Source organism: Harpia harpyja, chromosome Z (genome assembly GCF_026419915.1).
Source record: "Harpia harpyja isolate bHarHar1 chromosome Z, bHarHar1 primary haplotype, whole genome shotgun sequence".
In the NCBI taxonomy this organism is placed as follows: Eukaryota; Metazoa; Chordata; class Aves; order Accipitriformes; family Accipitridae; genus Harpia; species Harpia harpyja.
This window is the reverse complement of record NC_068969.1, coordinates 27,296,862-27,315,890: the sequence shown is the minus strand read 5'-3', so window position 1 is coordinate 27,315,890 and position 19,029 is coordinate 27,296,862.

The following is a 19,029-nucleotide window of genomic DNA, read 5'->3' as shown; positions in this document are numbered from 1 at the left end:
CTTTTCTGGAGGGCCTGCTTGCCCTGACTCGTACCCTTACGAGGGATTTGAGAAACCCTGGCCTTCTCTGGAGGGTCTGCTTGGCCCCGTGCGGGCCCCTGAGAGGGTTGTGAGAGGCCCTGTGGCCTTTTCTGGAGGGTCTGCTTCTCCCTACGTGTGCCCTTGACAGGTTCTGCAGAAACCCTGGGCTTCTCTGGAGGGCTGCTTGGCCCCATGCGCGACCTCGAGAGGGCTTGGAGCAATGCAGAGCTTCTCTGGAGGGTCTGCTTGGCCCCACGCATGCCCCTGCTAGGGCTGTGAGAGGCCCTGGGCTCCTCTGGAGGGTCTGCTTGGCCCTACGTGTGCCCATGAGTGGTTCTGGAAAACTCTGCCGCTTCCCTGAAGGGTCTGCTTGGCCCCATGCGTGCCCCTGAGAGGGCTGTGAGAGGCCCTGGCCTTTTCTGGAGGGTCTGCTTCTCCCTACGTGTGCCCTTGACAGGTTCTGCAGAAACCCTGGGCTTTTCTGGAGGGTCTGCTTGGCCCTGTGTGTGCCCCTGAGAGGTTCTGCAGAAACCCTGGCCTTCTCTGGAGGGTCTGCTTGGCCCAACACGTACACCTATAAAGGCTGTGAGAAACCACGGGCTTCCCTCGAGGTTCTGCTTGGCCCTACGAGTGCCCCTCTGAGGGCTGTGAGAGGCTCTGGTCCTCTCTGGAGGGTCTGCTTGGCCCTATGTTTGCCCCGGAGAGGTTCTGGAGAAACCCTGGGCTTCTCTGGAGGGTCTGCTTCTCCCTACGTGTGCCTTTGACAGGGCTTGGTGAAATGCAGAGCATCTCTGGAGGGTCTGCTTGGCCCCACGCGTGCCCCTGAGAGGTGCTGCACAGGCCCTGGGACTTTTGGAGGATCTGCTTCGCTCAAGATTTATCCCTGCGAGGGCTGTGAGAGGCCCTGGCCCTCTCTGGAGGGTCTGCTTGGCCGCACGCGTACAGCTATAAAGGCTGTGAGAAACCACAGGCTTCTTTGGAGGGTCTGCTTGGCCCTACGTGTACACCTATAAAGGCTGTGAGAAACCCTGGCCTTCTCTGGAGGGTCTGCTTGGCTCTACGTGTAGCCCTGAGTAGGTTTGGAGAAACCATAGGCTTCTCTGGAGGGTCTGCTTGGCCCCACACTTGCCATTGCGAGGGCTGTGAGAACCCTTGGGCTTCTCTCGAGGGTCTGCTTGGCCCCACATGTACACCTATAAAGGCTGTGAGAAACCACGGGCTTCTCTGGAGGGTCTGCTTGGCCCCACGCGTACACCTATAAAGGCTGTGAGAAACCCTGGCCTTCTCTGGAGGGTCTGCTTGGCCCTACGAGTGCCCCTGAGAGGTTCTGGAGAAACCCTGGGCTTTTCTGCAGGGTCTGCTTGGCCCCACACGTGCCCGTACAAGGGCTGTGGGAGGTCCTGGCCTTTTCTGGAGGGCCTGCTTGCCCTGACTCGTACCCTTACGAGGGATTTGAGAAACCCTGGCCTTCTCTGGAGGGTCTGCTTGGCCCCGTGCGGGCCCCTGAGAGGGTTGTGAGAGGCCCTGTGGCCTTTTCTGGAGGGTCTGCTTCTCCCTACGTGTGCCCTTGACAGGTTCTGCAGAAACCCTGGGCTTCTCTGGAGGGCTGCTTGGCCCCATGCGCGACCTCGAGAGGGCTTGGAGCAATGCAGAGCTTCTCTGGAGGGTCTGCTTGGCCCCACGCATGCCCCTGCTAGGGCTGTGAGAGGCCCTGGGCTCCTCTGGAGGGTCTGCTTGGCCCTACGTGTGCCCATGAGTGGTTCTGGAAAACTCTGCCGCTTCCCTGAAGGGTCTGCTTGGCCCCATGCGTGCCCCTGAGAGGGCTGTGAGAGGCCCTGGCCTTTTCTGGAGGGTCTGCTTCTCCCTACGTGTGCCCTTGACAGGTTCTGCAGAAACCCTGGGCTTTTCTGGAGGGTCTGCTTGGCCCTGTGTGTGCCCCTGAGAGGTTCTGCAGAAACCCTGGCCTTCTCTGGAGGGTCTGCTTGGCCCAACACGTACACCTATAAAGGCTGTGAGAAACCACGGGCTTCCCTCGAGGTTCTGCTTGGCCCTACGAGTGCCCCTCTGAGGGCTGTGAGAGGCTCTGGTCCTCTCTGGAGGGTCTGCTTGGCCCTATGTTTGCCCCGGAGAGGTTCTGGAGAAACCCTGGGCTTCTCTGGAGGGTCTGCTTCTCCCTACGTGTGCCTTTGACAGGGCTTGGTGAAATGCAGGGCATCTCTGGAGGGTCTGCTTGGCCCCACGCGTGCCCCTGAGAGGTGCTGCACAGGCCCTGGGACTTTTGGAGGATCTGCTTCGCTCAAGATTTATCCCTGCGAGGGCTGTGAGAGGCCCTGGCCCTCTCTGGAGGGTCTGCTTGGCCGCACGCGTACAGCTATAAAGGCTGTGAGAAACCACAGGCTTCTTTGGAGGGTCTGCTTGGCCCTACGTGTACACCTATAAAGGCTGTGAGAAACCCTGGCCTTCTCTGGAGGGTCTGCTTGGCTCTACGTGTAGCCCTGAGTAGGTTTGGAGAAACCATAGGCTTCTCTGGAGGGTCTGCTTGGCCGCACGCGTACACCTATAAAGGCTGTGAGAAACCCTGGCCTTCTCTGGAGGGTCTGCTTGGCCCCACGCGTACACCTATAAAGGCTGTGAGAAACCACGGGCTTCTCTCGAGGGTCTGCTTGGCCCCACACGTACACCTATAAAGGCTGTGAGAAACCATGGGCTTCTCTGGAGGGTCTGCTTGGCCCCACACGTACACCTATAAAGGCTGTGAGAAACCACGGGCTTCTCTGGAGGGTCTGACTGGCCCCACGCGTACACCTATAAAGGCTGTGAGAAACCCTGGCCTTCTCTGGAGGGTCTGCTTGGCCCTGTGTGTGCCCCTGAGAGGTTCTGGAGAAACCCTGGGCTTCTGTCGAGGGTCTGCTTGGCCCCACGCATGCCCCTGAGAGGGGCTGCACAGGCCCTGGGATTTTTGGAGGATCTGCTTCGCTCAAGATTTATCCCTGCCAGGGCTGTGAGAGGCCCTGGCTTTCTCTGGAGCATCTGCTTGGCCCCACGCATGCCCCTCTGAGGTCTTGGAGAGGGCCTGAACTTCTCTTGGAGGGTCTCCTTGGCCCCACGCGTGCCCCTCTGAGGTCTTGGAGAGGGCCTGAGCTTCTCTTGGAGGGTCTGCTTGGCCCTATGTCTGCCCGTGAGAGGTTCTGCAGAATCCCTGGGCTTCTCTGGAGGGTCTGCTTTGCCCCATGCGTGCCCCTCCGAGGGCTGTGAGAGGCGCTGGCTTCTCTGGAGGGTCTGCTTGGCCCCAAGCATGTCCCTGAAAGGGCTGTGAGAGGCCCTGCCCTTTTCTGGAGGGTCTGCTTCTCCCTACGTGTGCCCTTGACAGGTTCTGCAGAAACCCTGGGCTTCTCTGGAGGGCTGCTTGGCCCCATGCGCGACCTCGAGAGGGCTTGGAGCAATGCAGAGCTTCTCTGGAGGGTCTGCTTGGCCCCACGCATGCCCCTGCTAGGGCTGTGAGAGGCCCTGGGCTCCTCTGGAGGGTCTGCTTGGCCCTACGTGTGCCCATGAGTGGTTCTGGAAAACTCTGCCGCTTCCCTGAAGGGTCTGCTTGGCCCCATGCGTGCCCCTGAGAGGGCTGTGAGAGGCCCTGGCCTTTTCTGGAGGGTCTGCTTCTCCCTACGTGTGCCCTTGACAGGTTCTGCAGAAACCCTGGGCTTTTCTGGAGGGTCTGCTTGGCCCTGTGTGTGCCCCTGAGAGGTTCTGCAGAAACCCTGGCCTTCTCTGGAGGGTCTGCTTGGCCCAACACGTACACCTATAAAGGCTGTGAGAAACCACGGGCTTCCCTCGAGGTTCTGCTTGGCCCTACGAGTGCCCCTCTGAGGGCTGTGAGAGGCTCTGGTCCTCTCTGGAGGGTCTGCTTGGCCCTATGTTTGCCCCGGAGAGGTTCTGGAGAAACCCTGGGCTTCTCTGGAGGGTCTGCTTCTCCCTACGTGTGCCTTTGACAGGGCTTGGTGAAATGCAGAGCATCTCTGGAGGGTCTGCTTGGCCCCACGCGTGCCCCTGAGAGGTGCTGCACAGGCCCTGGGACTTTTGGAGGATCTGCTTCGCTCAAGATTTATCCCTGCGAGGGCTGTGAGAGGCCCTGGCCCTCTCTGGAGGGTCTGCTTGGCCGCACGCGTACAGCTATAAAGGCTGTGAGAAACCACAGGCTTCTTTGGAGGGTCTGCTTGGCCCTACGTGTACACCTATAAAGGCTGTGAGAAACCCTGGCCTTCTCTGGAGGGTCTGCTTGGCTCTACGTGTAGCCCTGAGTAGGTTTGGAGAAACCATAGGCTTCTCTGGAGGGTCTGCTTGGCCCCACACTTGCCATTGCGAGGGCTGTGAGAACCCTTGGGCTTCTCTCGAGGGTCTGCTTGGCCCCACATGTCCACCTATAAAGGCTGTGAGAAACCACGGGCTTCTCTGGAGGGTCTGCTTGGCCCCACGCGTACACCTATAAAGGCTGTGAGAAACCCTGGCCTTCTCTGGAGGGTCTGCTTGGCCCTACGAGTGCCCCTGAGAGGTTCTGGAGAAACCCTGGGCTTTTCTGCAGGGTCTGCTTGGCCCCACACGTGCCCGTACAAGGGCTGTGGGAGGTCCTGGCCTTTTCTGGAGGGCCTGCTTGCCCTGACTCGTACCCTTACGAGGGATTTGAGAAACCCTGGCCTTCTCTGGAGGGTCTGCTTGGCCCCGTGCGGGCCCCTGAGAGGGTTGTGAGAGGCCCTGTGGCCTTTTCTGGAGGGTCTGCTTCTCCCTACGTGTGCCCTTGACAGGTTCTGCAGAAACCCTGGGCTTCTCTGGAGGGCTGCTTGGCCCCATGCGCGACCTCGAGAGGGCTTGGAGCAATGCAGAGCTTCTCTGGAGGGTCTGCTTGGCCCCACGCATGCCCCTGCTAGGGCTGTGAGAGGCCCTGGGCTCCTCTGGAGGGTCTGCTTGGCCCTACGTGTGCCCATGAGTGGTTCTGGAAAACTCTGCCGCTTCCCTGAAGGGTCTGCTTGGCCCCATGCGTGCCCCTGAGAGGGCTGTGAGAGGCCCTGGCCTTTTCTGGAGGGTCTGCTTCTCCCTACGTGTGCCCTTGACAGGTTCTGCAGAAACCCTGGGCTTTTCTGGAGGGTCTGCTTGGCCCTGTGTGTGCCCCTGAGAGGTTCTGCAGAAACCCTGGCCTTCTCTGGAGGGTCTGCTTGGCCCAACACGTACACCTATAAAGGCTGTGAGAAACCACGGGCTTCCCTCGAGGTTCTGCTTGGCCCTACGAGTGCCCCTCTGAGGGCTGTGAGAGGCTCTGGTCCTCTCTGGAGGGTCTGCTTGGCCCTATGTTTGCCCCGGAGAGGTTCTGGAGAAACCCTGGGCTTCTCTGGAGGGTCTGCTTCTCCCTACGTGTGCCTTTGACAGGGCTTGGTGAAATGCAGGGCATCTCTGGAGGGTCTGCTTGGCCCCACGCGTGCCCCTGAGAGGTGCTGCACAGGCCCTGGGACTTTTGGAGGATCTGCTTCGCTCAAGATTTATCCCTGCGAGGGCTGTGAGAGGCCCTGGCCCTCTCTGGAGGGTCTGCTTGGCCGCACGCGTACAGCTATAAAGGCTGTGAGAAACCACAGGCTTCTTTGGAGGGTCTGCTTGGCCCTACGTGTACACCTATAAAGGCTGTGAGAAACCCTGGCCTTCTCTGGAGGGTCTGCTTGGCTCTACGTGTAGCCCTGAGTAGGTTTGGAGAAACCATAGGCTTCTCTGGAGGGTCTGCTTGGCCGCACGCGTACACCTATAAAGGCTGTGAGAAACCCTGGCCTTCTCTGGAGGGTCTGCTTGGCCCCACGCGTACACCTATAAAGGCTGTGAGAAACCACGGGCTTCTCTCGAGGGTCTGCTTGGCCCCACACGTACACCTATAAAGGCTGTGAGAAACCATGGGCTTCTCTGGAGGGTCTGCTTGGCCCCACACGTACACCTATAAAGGCTGTGAGAAACCACGGGCTTCTCTGGAGGGTCTGACTGGCCCCACGCGTACACCTATAAAGGCTGTGAGAAACCCTGGCCTTCTCTGGAGGGTCTGCTTGGCCCTGTGTGTGCCCCTGAGAGGTTCTGGAGAAACCCTGGGCTTCTGTCGAGGGTCTGCTTGGCCCCACGCATGCCCCTGAGAGGGGCTGCACAGGCCCTGGGATTTTTGGAGGATCTGCTTCGCTCAAGATTTATCCCTGCCAGGGCTGTGAGAGGCCCTGGCTTTCTCTGGAGCGTCTGCTTGGCCCCACGCATGCCCCTCTGAGGTCTTGGAGAGGGCCTGAACTTCTCTTGGAGGGTCTCCTTGGCCCCACGCGTGCCCCTCTGAGGTCTTGGAGAGGGCCTGAGCTTCTCTTGGAGGGTCTGCTTGGCCCTATGTCTGCCCGTGAGAGGTTCTGCAGAATCCCTGGGCTTCTCTGGAGGGTCTGCTTTGCCCCATGCGTGCCCCTCCGAGGGCTGTGAGAGGCGCTGGCTTCTCTGGAGGGTCTGCTTGGCCCCAAGCATGTCCCTGAAAGGGCTGTGAGAGGCCCTGCCCTTTTCTGGAGGGTCTGCTTCTCCCTACGTGTGCCCTTGACAGGTTCTGCAGAAACCCTGGGCTTCTCTGGAGGGCTGCTTGGCCCCATGCGCGACCTCGAGAGGGCTTGGAGCAATGCAGAGCTTCTCTGGAGGGTCTGCTTGGCCCCACGCATGCCCCTGCTAGGGCTGTGAGAGGCCCTGGGCTCCTCTGGAGGGTCTGCTTGGCCCTACGTGTGCCCATGAGTGGTTCTGGAAAACTCTGCCGCTTCCCTGAAGGGTCTGCTTGGCCCCATGCGTGCCCCTGAGAGGGCTGTGAGAGGCCCTGGCCTTTTCTGGAGGGTCTGCTTCTCCCTACGTGTGCCCTTGACAGGTTCTGCAGAAACCCTGGGCTTTTCTGGAGGGTCTGCTTGGCCCTGTGTGTGCCCCTGAGAGGTTCTGCAGAAACCCTGGCCTTCTCTGGAGGGTCTGCTTGGCCCAACACGTACACCTATAAAGGCTGTGAGAAACCACGGGCTTCCCTCGAGGTTCTGCTTGGCCCTACGAGTGCCCCTCTGAGGGCTGTGAGAGGCTCTGGTCCTCTCTGGAGGGTCTGCTTGGCCCTATGTTTGCCCCGGAGAGGTTCTGGAGAAACCCTGGGCTTCTCTGGAGGGTCTGCTTCTCCCTACGTGTGCCTTTGACAGGGCTTGGTGAAATGCAGAGCATCTCTGGAGGGTCTGCTTGGCCCCACGCGTGCCCCTGAGAGGTGCTGCACAGGCCCTGGGACTTTTGGAGGATCTGCTTCGCTCAAGATTTATCCCTGCGAGGGCTGTGAGAGGCCCTGGCCCTCTCTGGAGGGTCTGCTTGGCCGCACGCGTACAGCTATAAAGGCTGTGAGAAACCACAGGCTTCTTTGGAGGGTCTGCTTGGCCCTACGTGTACACCTATAAAGGCTGTGAGAAACCCTGGCCTTCTCTGGAGGGTCTGCTTGGCTCTACGTGTAGCCCTGAGTAGGTTTGGAGAAACCATAGGCTTCTCTGGAGGGTCTGCTTGGCCCCACACTTGCCATTGCGAGGGCTGTGAGAACCCTTGGGCTTCTCTCGAGGGTCTGCTTGGCCCCACATGTCCACCTATAAAGGCTGTGAGAAACCACGGGCTTCTCTGGAGGGTCTGCTTGGCCCCACGCGTACACCTATAAAGGCTGTGAGAAACCCTGGCCTTCTCTGGAGGGTCTGCTTGGCCCTACGAGTGCCCCTGAGAGGTTCTGGAGAAACCCTGGGCTTTTCTGCAGGGTCTGCTTGGCCCCACACGTGCCCGTACAAGGGCTGTGGGAGGTCCTGGCCTTTTCTGGAGGGCCTGCTCGCCCTGACTCGTACCCTTACGAGGGATTTGAGAAACCCTGGCCTTCTCTGGAGGGTCTGCTTGGCCCCGTGCGGGCCCCTGAGAGGGTTGTGAGAGGCCCTGTGGCCTTTTCTGGAGGGTCTGCTTCTCCCTACGTGTGCCCTTGACAGGTTCTGCAGAAACCCTGGGCTTCTCTGGAGGGCTGCTTGGCCCCATGCGCGACCTCGAGAGGGCTTGGAGCAATGCAGAGCTTCTCTGGAGGGTCTGCTTGGCCCCACGCATGCCCCTGCTAGGGCTGTGAGAGGCCCTGGGCTCCTCTGGAGGGTCTGCTTGGCCCTACGTGTGCCCATGAGTGGTTCTGGAAAACTCTGCCGCTTCCCTGAAGGGTCTGCTTGGCCCCATGCGTGCCCCTGAGAGGGCTGTGAGAGGCCCTGGCCTTTTCTGGAGGGTCTGCTTCTCCCTACGTGTGCCCTTGACAGGTTCTGCAGAAACCCTGGGCTTTTCTGGAGGGTCTGCTTGGCCCTGTGTGTGCCCCTGAGAGGTTCTGCAGAAACCCTGGCCTTCTCTGGAGGGTCTGCTTGGCCCAACACGTACACCTATAAAGGCTGTGAGAAACCACGGGCTTCCCTCGAGGTTCTGCTTGGCCCTACGAGTGCCCCTCTGAGGGCTGTGAGAGGCTCTGGTCCTCTCTGGAGGGTCTGCTTGGCCCTATGTTTGCCCCGGAGAGGTTCTGGAGAAACCCTGGGCTTCTCTGGAGGGTCTGCTTCTCCCTACGTGTGCCTTTGACAGGGCTTGGTGAAATGCAGGGCATCTCTGGAGGGTCTGCTTGGCCCCACGCGTGCCCCTGAGAGGTGCTGCACAGGCCCTGGGACTTTTGGAGGATCTGCTTCGCTCAAGATTTATCCCTGCGAGGGCTGTGAGAGGCCCTGGCCCTCTCTGGAGGGTCTGCTTGGCCGCACGCGTACAGCTATAAAGGCTGTGAGAAACCACAGGCTTCTTTGGAGGGTCTGCTTGGCCCTACGTGTACACCTATAAAGGCTGTGAGAAACCCTGGCCTTCTCTGGAGGGTCTGCTTGGCTCTACGTGTAGCCCTGAGTAGGTTTGGAGAAACCATAGGCTTCTCTGGAGGGTCTGCTTGGCCGCACGCGTACACCTATAAAGGCTGTGAGAAACCCTGGCCTTCTCTGGAGGGTCTGCTTGGCCCCACGCGTACACCTATAAAGGCTGTGAGAAACCACGGGCTTCTCTCGAGGGTCTGCTTGGCCCCACACGTACACCTATAAAGGCTGTGAGAAACCATGGGCTTCTCTGGAGGGTCTGCTTGGCCCCACACGTACACCTATAAAGGCTGTGAGAAACCACGGGCTTCTCTGGAGGGTCTGACTGGCCCCACGCGTACACCTATAAAGGCTGTGAGAAACCCTGGCCTTCTCTGGAGGGTCTGCTTGGCCCTGTGTGTGCCCCTGAGAGGTTCTGGAGAAACCCTGGGCTTCTGTCGAGGGTCTGCTTGGCCCCACGCATGCCCCTGAGAGGGGCTGCACAGGCCCTGGGATTTTTGGAGGATCTGCTTCGCTCAAGATTTATCCCTGCCAGGGCTGTGAGAGGCCCTGGCTTTCTCTGGAGCGTCTGCTTGGCCCCACGCATGCCCCTCTGAGGTCTTGGAGAGGGCCTGAACTTCTCTTGGAGGGTCTCCTTGGCCCCACGCGTGCCCCTCTGAGGTCTTGGAGAGGGCCTGAGCTTCTCTTGGAGGGTCTGCTTGGCCCTATGTCTGCCCGTGAGAGGTTCTGCAGAATCCCTGGGCTTCTCTGGAGGGTCTGCTTTGCCCCATGCGTGCCCCTCCGAGGGCTGTGAGAGGCGCTGGCTTCTCTGGAGGGTCTGCTTGGCCCCAAGCATGTCCCTGAAAGGGCTGTGAGAGGCCCTGCCCTTTTCTGGAGGGTCTGCTTCTCCCTACGTGTGCCCTTGACAGGTTCTGCAGAAACCCTGGGCTTCTCTGGAGGGCTGCTTGGCCCCATGCGCGACCTCGAGAGGGCTTGGAGCAATGCAGAGCTTCTCTGGAGGGTCTGCTTGGCCCCACGCATGCCCCTGCTAGGGCTGTGAGAGGCCCTGGGCTCCTCTGGAGGGTCTGCTTGGCCCTACGTGTGCCCATGAGTGGTTCTGGAAAACTCTGCCGCTTCCCTGAAGGGTCTGCTTGGCCCCATGCGTGCCCCTGAGAGGGCTGTGAGAGGCCCTGGCCTTTTCTGGAGGGTCTGCTTCTCCCTACGTGTGCCCTTGACAGGTTCTGCAGAAACCCTGGGCTTTTCTGGAGGGTCTGCTTGGCCCTGTGTGTGCCCCTGAGAGGTTCTGCAGAAACCCTGGCCTTCTCTGGAGGGTCTGCTTGGCCCAACACGTACACCTATAAAGGCTGTGAGAAACCACGGGCTTCCCTCGAGGTTCTGCTTGGCCCTACGAGTGCCCCTCTGAGGGCTGTGAGAGGCTCTGGTCCTCTCTGGAGGGTCTGCTTGGCCCTATGTTTGCCCCGGAGAGGTTCTGGAGAAACCCTGGGCTTCTCTGGAGGGTCTGCTTCTCCCTACGTGTGCCTTTGACAGGGCTTGGTGAAATGCAGAGCATCTCTGGAGGGTCTGCTTGGCCCCACGCGTGCCCCTGAGAGGTGCTGCACAGGCCCTGGGACTTTTGGAGGATCTGCTTCGCTCAAGATTTATCCCTGCGAGGGCTGTGAGAGGCCCTGGCCCTCTCTGGAGGGTCTGCTTGGCCGCACGCGTACAGCTATAAAGGCTGTGAGAAACCACAGGCTTCTTTGGAGGGTCTGCTTGGCCCTACGTGTACACCTATAAAGGCTGTGAGAAACCCTGGCCTTCTCTGGAGGGTCTGCTTGGCTCTACGTGTAGCCCTGAGTAGGTTTGGAGAAACCATAGGCTTCTCTGGAGGGTCTGCTTGGCCCCACACTTGCCATTGCGAGGGCTGTGAGAACCCTTGGGCTTCTCTCGAGGGTCTGCTTGGCCCCACATGTCCACCTATAAAGGCTGTGAGAAACCACGGGCTTCTCTGGAGGGTCTGCTTGGCCCCACGCGTACACCTATAAAGGCTGTGAGAAACCCTGGCCTTCTCTGGAGGGTCTGCTTGGCCCTACGAGTGCCCCTGAGAGGTTCTGGAGAAACCCTGGGCTTTTCTGCAGGGTCTGCTTGGCCCCACACGTGCCCGTACAAGGGCTGTGGGAGGTCCTGGCCTTTTCTGGAGGGCCTGCTTGCCCTGACTCGTACCCTTACGAGGGATTTGAGAAACCCTGGCCTTCTCTGGAGGGTCTGCTTGGCCCCGTGCGGGCCCCTGAGAGGGTTGTGAGAGGCCCTGTGGCCTTTTCTGGAGGGTCTGCTTCTCCCTACGTGTGCCCTTGACAGGTTCTGCAGAAACCCTGGGCTTCTCTGGAGGGCTGCTTGGCCCCATGCGCGACCTCGAGAGGGCTTGGAGCAATGCAGAGCTTCTCTGGAGGGTCTGCTTGGCCCCACGCATGCCCCTGCTAGGGCTGTGAGAGGCCCTGGGCTCCTCTGGAGGGTCTGCTTGGCCCTACGTGTGCCCATGAGTGGTTCTGGAAAACTCTGCCGCTTCCCTGAAGGGTCTGCTTGGCCCCATGCGTGCCCCTGAGAGGGCTGTGAGAGGCCCTGGCCTTTTCTGGAGGGTCTGCTTCTCCCTACGTGTGCCCTTGACAGGTTCTGCAGAAACCCTGGGCTTTTCTGGAGGGTCTGCTTGGCCCTGTGTGTGCCCCTGAGAGGTTCTGCAGAAACCCTGGCCTTCTCTGGAGGGTCTGCTTGGCCCAACACGTACACCTATAAAGGCTGTGAGAAACCACGGGCTTCCCTCGAGGTTCTGCTTGGCCCTACGAGTGCCCCTCTGAGGGCTGTGAGAGGCTCTGGTCCTCTCTGGAGGGTCTGCTTGGCCCTATGTTTGCCCCGGAGAGGTTCTGGAGAAACCCTGGGCTTCTCTGGAGGGTCTGCTTCTCCCTACGTGTGCCTTTGACAGGGCTTGGTGAAATGCAGGGCATCTCTGGAGGGTCTGCTTGGCCCCACGCGTGCCCCTGAGAGGTGCTGCACAGGCCCTGGGACTTTTGGAGGATCTGCTTCGCTCAAGATTTATCCCTGCGAGGGCTGTGAGAGGCCCTGGCCCTCTCTGGAGGGTCTGCTTGGCCGCACGCGTACAGCTATAAAGGCTGTGAGAAACCACAGGCTTCTTTGGAGGGTCTGCTTGGCCCTACGTGTACACCTATAAAGGCTGTGAGAAACCCTGGCCTTCTCTGGAGGGTCTGCTTGGCTCTACGTGTAGCCCTGAGTAGGTTTGGAGAAACCATAGGCTTCTCTGGAGGGTCTGCTTGGCCGCACGCGTACACCTATAAAGGCTGTGAGAAACCCTGGCCTTCTCTGGAGGGTCTGCTTGGCCCCATGCGTACACCTATAAAGGCTGTGAGAAACCACGGGCTTCTCTCGAGGGTCTGCTTGGCCCCACACGTACACCTATAAAGGCTGTGAGAAACCATGGGCTTCTCTGGAGGGTCTGCTTGGCCCCACACGTACACCTATAAAGGCTGTGAGAAACCACGGGCTTCTCTGGAGGGTCTGACTGGCCCCACGCGTACACCTATAAAGGCTGTGAGAAACCCTGGCCTTCTCTGGAGGGTCTGCTTGGCCCTGTGTGTGCCCCTGAGAGGTTCTGGAGAAACCCTGGGCTTCTGTCGAGGGTCTGCTTGGCCCCACGCATGCCCCTGAGAGGGGCTGCACAGGCCCTGGGATTTTTGGAGGATCTGCTTCGCTCAAGATTTATCCCTGCCAGGGCTGTGAGAGGCCCTGGCTTTCTCTGGAGCGTCTGCTTGGCCCCACGCATGCCCCTCTGAGGTCTTGGAGAGGGCCTGAACTTCTCTTGGAGGGTCTCCTTGGCCCCACGCGTGCCCCTCTGAGGTCTTGGAGAGGGCCTGAGCTTCTCTTGGAGGGTCTGCTTGGCCCTATGTCTGCCCGTGAGAGGTTCTGCAGAATCCCTGGGCTTCTCTGGAGGGTCTGCTTTGCCCCATGCGTGCCCCTCCGAGGGCTGTGAGAGGCGCTGGCTTCTCTGGAGGGTCTGCTTGGCCCCAAGCATGTCCCTGAAAGGGCTGTGAGAGGCCCTGCCCTTTTCTGGAGGGTCTGCTTCTCCCTACGTGTGCCCTTGACAGGTTCTGCAGAAACCCTGGGCTTCTCTGGAGGGCTGCTTGGCCCCATGCGCGACCTCGAGAGGGCTTGGAGCAATGCAGAGCTTCTCTGGAGGGTCTGCTTGGCCCCACGCATGCCCCTGCTAGGGCTGTGAGAGGCCCTGGGCTCCTCTGGAGGGTCTGCTTGGCCCTACGTGTGCCCATGAGTGGTTCTGGAAAACTCTGCCGCTTCCCTGAAGGGTCTGCTTGGCCCCATGCGTGCCCCTGAGAGGGCTGTGAGAGGCCCTGGCCTTTTCTGGAGGGTCTGCTTCTCCCTACGTGTGCCCTTGACAGGTTCTGCAGAAACCCTGGGCTTTTCTGGAGGGTCTGCTTGGCCCTGTGTGTGCCCCTGAGAGGTTCTGCAGAAACCCTGGCCTTCTCTGGAGGGTCTGCTTGGCCCAACACGTACACCTATAAAGGCTGTGAGAAACCACGGGCTTCCCTCGAGGTTCTGCTTGGCCCTACGAGTGCCCCTCTGAGGGCTGTGAGAGGCTCTGGTCCTCTCTGGAGGGTCTGCTTGGCCCTATGTTTGCCCCGGAGAGGTTCTGGAGAAACCCTGGGCTTCTCTGGAGGGTCTGCTTCTCCCTACGTGTGCCTTTGACAGGGCTTGGTGAAATGCAGAGCATCTCTGGAGGGTCTGCTTGGCCCCACGCGTGCCCCTGAGAGGTGCTGCACAGGCCCTGGGACTTTTGGAGGATCTGCTTCGCTCAAGATTTATCCCTGCGAGGGCTGTGAGAGGCCCTGGCCCTCTCTGGAGGGTCTGCTTGGCCGCACGCGTACAGCTATAAAGGCTGTGAGAAACCACAGGCTTCTTTGGAGGGTCTGCTTGGCCCTACGTGTACACCTATAAAGGCTGTGAGAAACCCTGGCCTTCTCTGGAGGGTCTGCTTGGCTCTACGTGTAGCCCTGAGTAGGTTTGGAGAAACCATAGGCTTCTCTGGAGGGTCTGCTTGGCCGCACGCGTACACCTATAAAGGCTGTGAGAAACCCTGGCCTTCTCTGGAGGGTCTGCTTGGCCCCATGCGTACACCTATAAAGGCTGTGAGAAACCACGGGCTTCTCTCGAGGGTCTGCTTGGCCCCACACGTACACCTATAAAGGCTGTGAGAAACCATGGGCTTCTCTGGAGGGTCTGCTTGGCCCCACACGTACACCTATAAAGGCTGTGAGAAACCACGGGCTTCTCTGGAGGGTCTGACTGGCCCCACGCGTACACCTATAAAGGCTGTGAGAAACCCTGGCCTTCTCTGGAGGGTCTGCTTGGCCCTGTGTGTGCCCCTGAGAGGTTCTGGAGAAACCCTGGGCTTCTGTCGAGGGTCTGCTTGGCCCCACGCATGCCCCTGAGAGGGGCTGCACAGGCCCTGGGATTTTTGGAGGATCTGCTTCGCTCAAGATTTATCCCTGCCAGGGCTGTGAGAGGCCCTGGCTTTCTCTGGAGCGTCTGCTTGGCCCCACGCATGCCCCTCTGAGGTCTTGGAGAGGGCCTGAACTTCTCTTGGAGGGTCTCCTTGGCCCCACGCGTGCCCCTCTGAGGTCTTGGAGAGGGCCTGAGCTTCTCTTGGAGGGTCTGCTTGGCCCTATGTCTGCCCGTGAGAGGTTCTGCAGAATCCCTGGGCTTCTCTGGAGGGTCTGCTTTGCCCCATGCGTGCCCCTCCGAGGGCTGTGAGAGGCGCTGGCTTCTCTGGAGGGTCTGCTTGGCCCCAAGCATGTCCCTGAAAGGGCTGTGAGAGGCCCTGCCCTTTTCTGGAGGGTCTGCTTCTCCCTACGTGTGCCCTTGACAGGTTCTGCAGAAACCCTGGGCTTCTCTGGAGGGCTGCTTGGCCCCATGCGCGACCTCGAGAGGGCTTGGAGCAATGCAGAGCTTCTCTGGAGGGTCTGCTTGGCCCCACGCATGCCCCTGCTAGGGCTGTGAGAGGCCCTGGGCTCCTCTGGAGGGTCTGCTTGGCCCTACGTGTGCCCATGAGTGGTTCTGGAAAACTCTGCCGCTTCCCTGAAGGGTCTGCTTGGCCCCATGCGTGCCCCTGAGAGGGCTGTGAGAGGCCCTGGCCTTTTCTGGAGGGTCTGCTTCTCCCTACGTGTGCCCTTGACAGGTTCTGCAGAAACCCTGGGCTTTTCTGGAGGGTCTGCTTGGCCCTGTGTGTGCCCCTGAGAGGTTCTGCAGAAACCCTGGCCTTCTCTGGAGGGTCTGCTTGGCCCAACACGTACACCTATAAAGGCTGTGAGAAACCACGGGCTTCCCTCGAGGTTCTGCTTGGCCCTACGAGTGCCCCTCTGAGGGCTGTGAGAGGCTCTGGTCCTCTCTGGAGGGTCTGCTTGGCCCTATGTTTGCCCCGGAGAGGTTCTGGAGAAACCCTGGGCTTCTCTGGAGGGTCTGCTTCTCCCTACGTGTGCCTTTGACAGGGCTTGGTGAAATGCAGAGCATCTCTGGAGGGTCTGCTTGGCCCCACGCGTGCCCCTGAGAGGTGCTGCACAGGCCCTGGGACTTTTGGAGGATCTGCTTCGCTCAAGATTTATCCCTGCGAGGGCTGTGAGAGGCCCTGGCCCTCTCTGGAGGGTCTGCTTGGCCGCACGCGTACAGCTATAAAGGCTGTGAGAAACCACAGGCTTCTTTGGAGGGTCTGCTTGGCCCTACGTGTACACCTATAAAGGCTGTGAGAAACCCTGGCCTTCTCTGGAGGGTCTGCTTGGCTCTACGTGTAGCCCTGAGTAGGTTTGGAGAAACCATAGGCTTCTCTGGAGGGTCTGCTTGGCCCCACGCGTGCCATTGCGAGGGCTGTGAGAACCCTTGGGCTTCTCTCGAGGGTCTGCTTGGCCCCACGCGTACACCTATAAAGGCTGTGAGAAACCACGGGCTTCTCTGGAGGGTCTGCTTGGCCCCACGCGTACACCTATAAAGGCTGTGAGAAACCCTGGCCTTCTCTGGAGGGTCTGCTTGGCCCTACGAGTGCCCCTGAGAGGTTCTGGAGAAACCCTGGGCTTTTCTGGAGGGTCTGCTTGGCCCCACACGTGCCCGTACAAGGGCTGTGGGAGGTCCTGGCCTTTTCTGGAGGGCCTGCTTGCCCTGACTCGTACCCTTACGAGGGATTTGAGAAACCCTGGCCTTCTCTGGAGGGTCTGCTTGGCCCCGTGCGGGCCCCTGAGAGGGTTGTGAGAGGCCCTGTGGCCTTTTCTGGAGGGTCTGCTTCTCCCTACGTGTGCCCTTGACAGGTTCTGCAGAAACCCTGGGCTTCTCTGGAGGGCTGCTTGGCCCCATGCGCGACCTCGAGAGGGCTTGGAGCAATGCAGAGCTTCTCTGGAGGGTCTGCTTGGCCCCACGCATGCCCCTGCTAGGGCTGTGAGAGGCCCTGGGCTCCTCTGGAGGGTCTGCTTGGCCCTACGTGTGCCCATGAGTGGTTCTGGAAAACTCTGCCGCTTCCCTGAAGGGTCTGCTTGGCCCCATGCGTGCCCCTGAGAGGGCTGTGAGAGGCCCTGGCCTTTTCTGGAGGGTCTGCTTCTCCCTACGTGTGCCCTTGACAGGTTCTGCAGAAACCCTGGGCTTTTCTGGAGGGTCTGCTTGGCCCTGTGTGTGCCCCTGAGAGGTTCTGGAGAAACCCTGGGCTTTTCTGGAGGGTCTGCTTCTCCCTACGTGTGCCCTTGACAGGTTCTGCAGAAACCCTGGCCTTCTCTGGAGGGTCTGCTTGGCCCCAGGCGTGCTCCTCCGAGGTCTTGGAGAGGGCCTGAGCTTCTCTTTGAGGGTCTGCTTTGCCCTGCATGTGCCCGAGAGAGGTTCTGCAGAAACCCTGGGCTTCTCTGGAGGGTCTGCTTCTCCCTACGTGTGCACCTGACAGGGTTTGGAGAGATCCTGGGCTTTTCTGGAGGGTCTGCTTGGCACCATGCTTGCCCCTACGAGGGCTGTGAGAGGCTCTGGACTTCTCTGGAGGGTTTACTTGCCCCCACGCGTGCCCCTGCGAGGGCTGTGAGAAACCTTGGGCTTCTCTGGAGGGTCTGCTTGGCCCCACGCGTACACCTATAAAGGCTGTGAGAAACCACAGGCTTCTCTGGAGGGTCTGCTTGGTCCCACATGTACACCTATAGAGGCTGTGAGAAACCACGGGCTTCTCTGGAGGATCTGCTTGGCCCCACACGTACACCTATAAAGGCTGTGAGAAACCACGGGCTTCTCTCGAGGGTCTGCTTGGCCCCACGCGTACACCTATAAAGGCTGTGAGAAACCACGGGCTTCTCTCGAGGGTCTGCTTGGCCCCACACGTACACTTATAAAGGCTGTGAGAAACCACGGGCTTCTCTCGAGGGTCTGCTTGGCCCTACAACTGCCCCTCTGAGGGCTGTGAGAGGCTCTGGTCCTCTCTGTAGGGTCTGCTTGGCCCCACAGGTACAACTATAAAGGCTGTGAGAAACCCTGTCCTTCTCTGGAGGGTCTGCTTGGCCCTACGTGTAGCCCTGAGTAGGTTTGGAGAAACCCTAGGCTTCTCTGAAGGATCTGCTTGGCCCCACGCGTGTCATTGCGAGGGCTGTGAGAACCCTTGGGCTTCTCTGGAGGGTCTGCTTGGCCCTACGAGTGCTCCTGAGAGGTTCTGGAGAAACCCTGGCCTTTTCTGGAGGGTCTGCTTGGCCCCACACGTGCCCGTACAAGGGCTGTGGGAGGTCCTGGCCTTTTCTGGAGGGCTTGCTTGCCCTGACTCGTACCCTTACGAGGGATTTGAGAAACCCTGGCCTTCTCTGGAGGGTCTGCTTGGCCCCGTGCGGGCCCCTGAGAGGGTTGTGAGAGGCCCTGTGGCCTTTTCTGGAGGGTCTGCTTCTCCCTACGTGTGCCCTTGACAGGTTCTGCAGAAACCCTGGGCTTCTCTGGAGGGCTGCTTGGCCCCATGCGCGACCTCGAGAGGGCTTGGAGCAATGCAGAGCTTCTCTGGAGGGTCTGCTTGGCCCTATGTGTGCCCATGAGTGGTTCTGGAAAACTCTGCCGCTTCCCTGAAGGGTCTGCTTGGCCCCATGCGTGCCCCTGAGAGGGCTGTGAGAGGCCCTGGCCTTTTCTGGAGGGTCTGCTTCTCCCTACGTGTGCCCTTGACAGGTTCTGCAGAAACCCTGGGCTTTTCTGGAGGGTCTGCTTGGCCCCACGCTTGCCCCTGAGAGGGCTTGGAGCAATGCAGAGCTTCTCTGGATGGTCTGCTAGGCCCTACGAGTGCCCCTGAGAGGTTCTGGAGAAACCCTGGCCTTCTCTGGAGGGTCTGCTTGGCTCTACGAGTGCCCCTGAGAGGTTCTGGAGAAACCCTGGGCTTCTCTGGAGGGTGTGCTTGGCCCCACGCGTGCCCCTGCTAGGGCTGTGAGATGCCCTGGGCTTCTGTGTTCGGCAGCAGGTCCCTGACCATGTCCCGGGCAAGCCCGCTAGCTCTGTACATGTAGGAAATTGTGCATGTTGGTGCCCGTTGCTTCTCCACCTTCTTCTCACCTGAGCGGCATTGCTTCCCCAGGCACCCATGGGGTGCTCGACGTGTGGAGAGTGGGCCCCACCAGTGGGAGTGTGGGCAGGGGTGGAGGCCCCCAATACGAAATGGAGCCATAGTCAGCCATGCCTGTGGCCCGCCATGACAGCAGCCTCTCGATGTCAGACAATACCTCGCTGTCCATTGTCCCTGGGACGGGACAGGGCCCCCCAGGGGGATGGGATCTGGACCCTCAGGGGGACAGGGACGGGACCCTGCAGGGTCAGACCACAGCTAGACACCATGAGTTCTCAGGAGCTGCAGCTCAGAGAAAGCCAACTGTTCCCAAAACACCTTCTCGAGAAGGCACGTCAAGCAGAGCTGGCGACTGCCAGCAGGCTAGCAATTGCCCACAACGCTTCAATGGCAGGTGCAGGCCCAGCTGCTCCATCACTATCGCCAGACATTCTCATCCGCTTAAAATGCTTACATTTTCAGTTCTTTTTACAATTACTGCGAAGTTCAGTTTTATCAGTG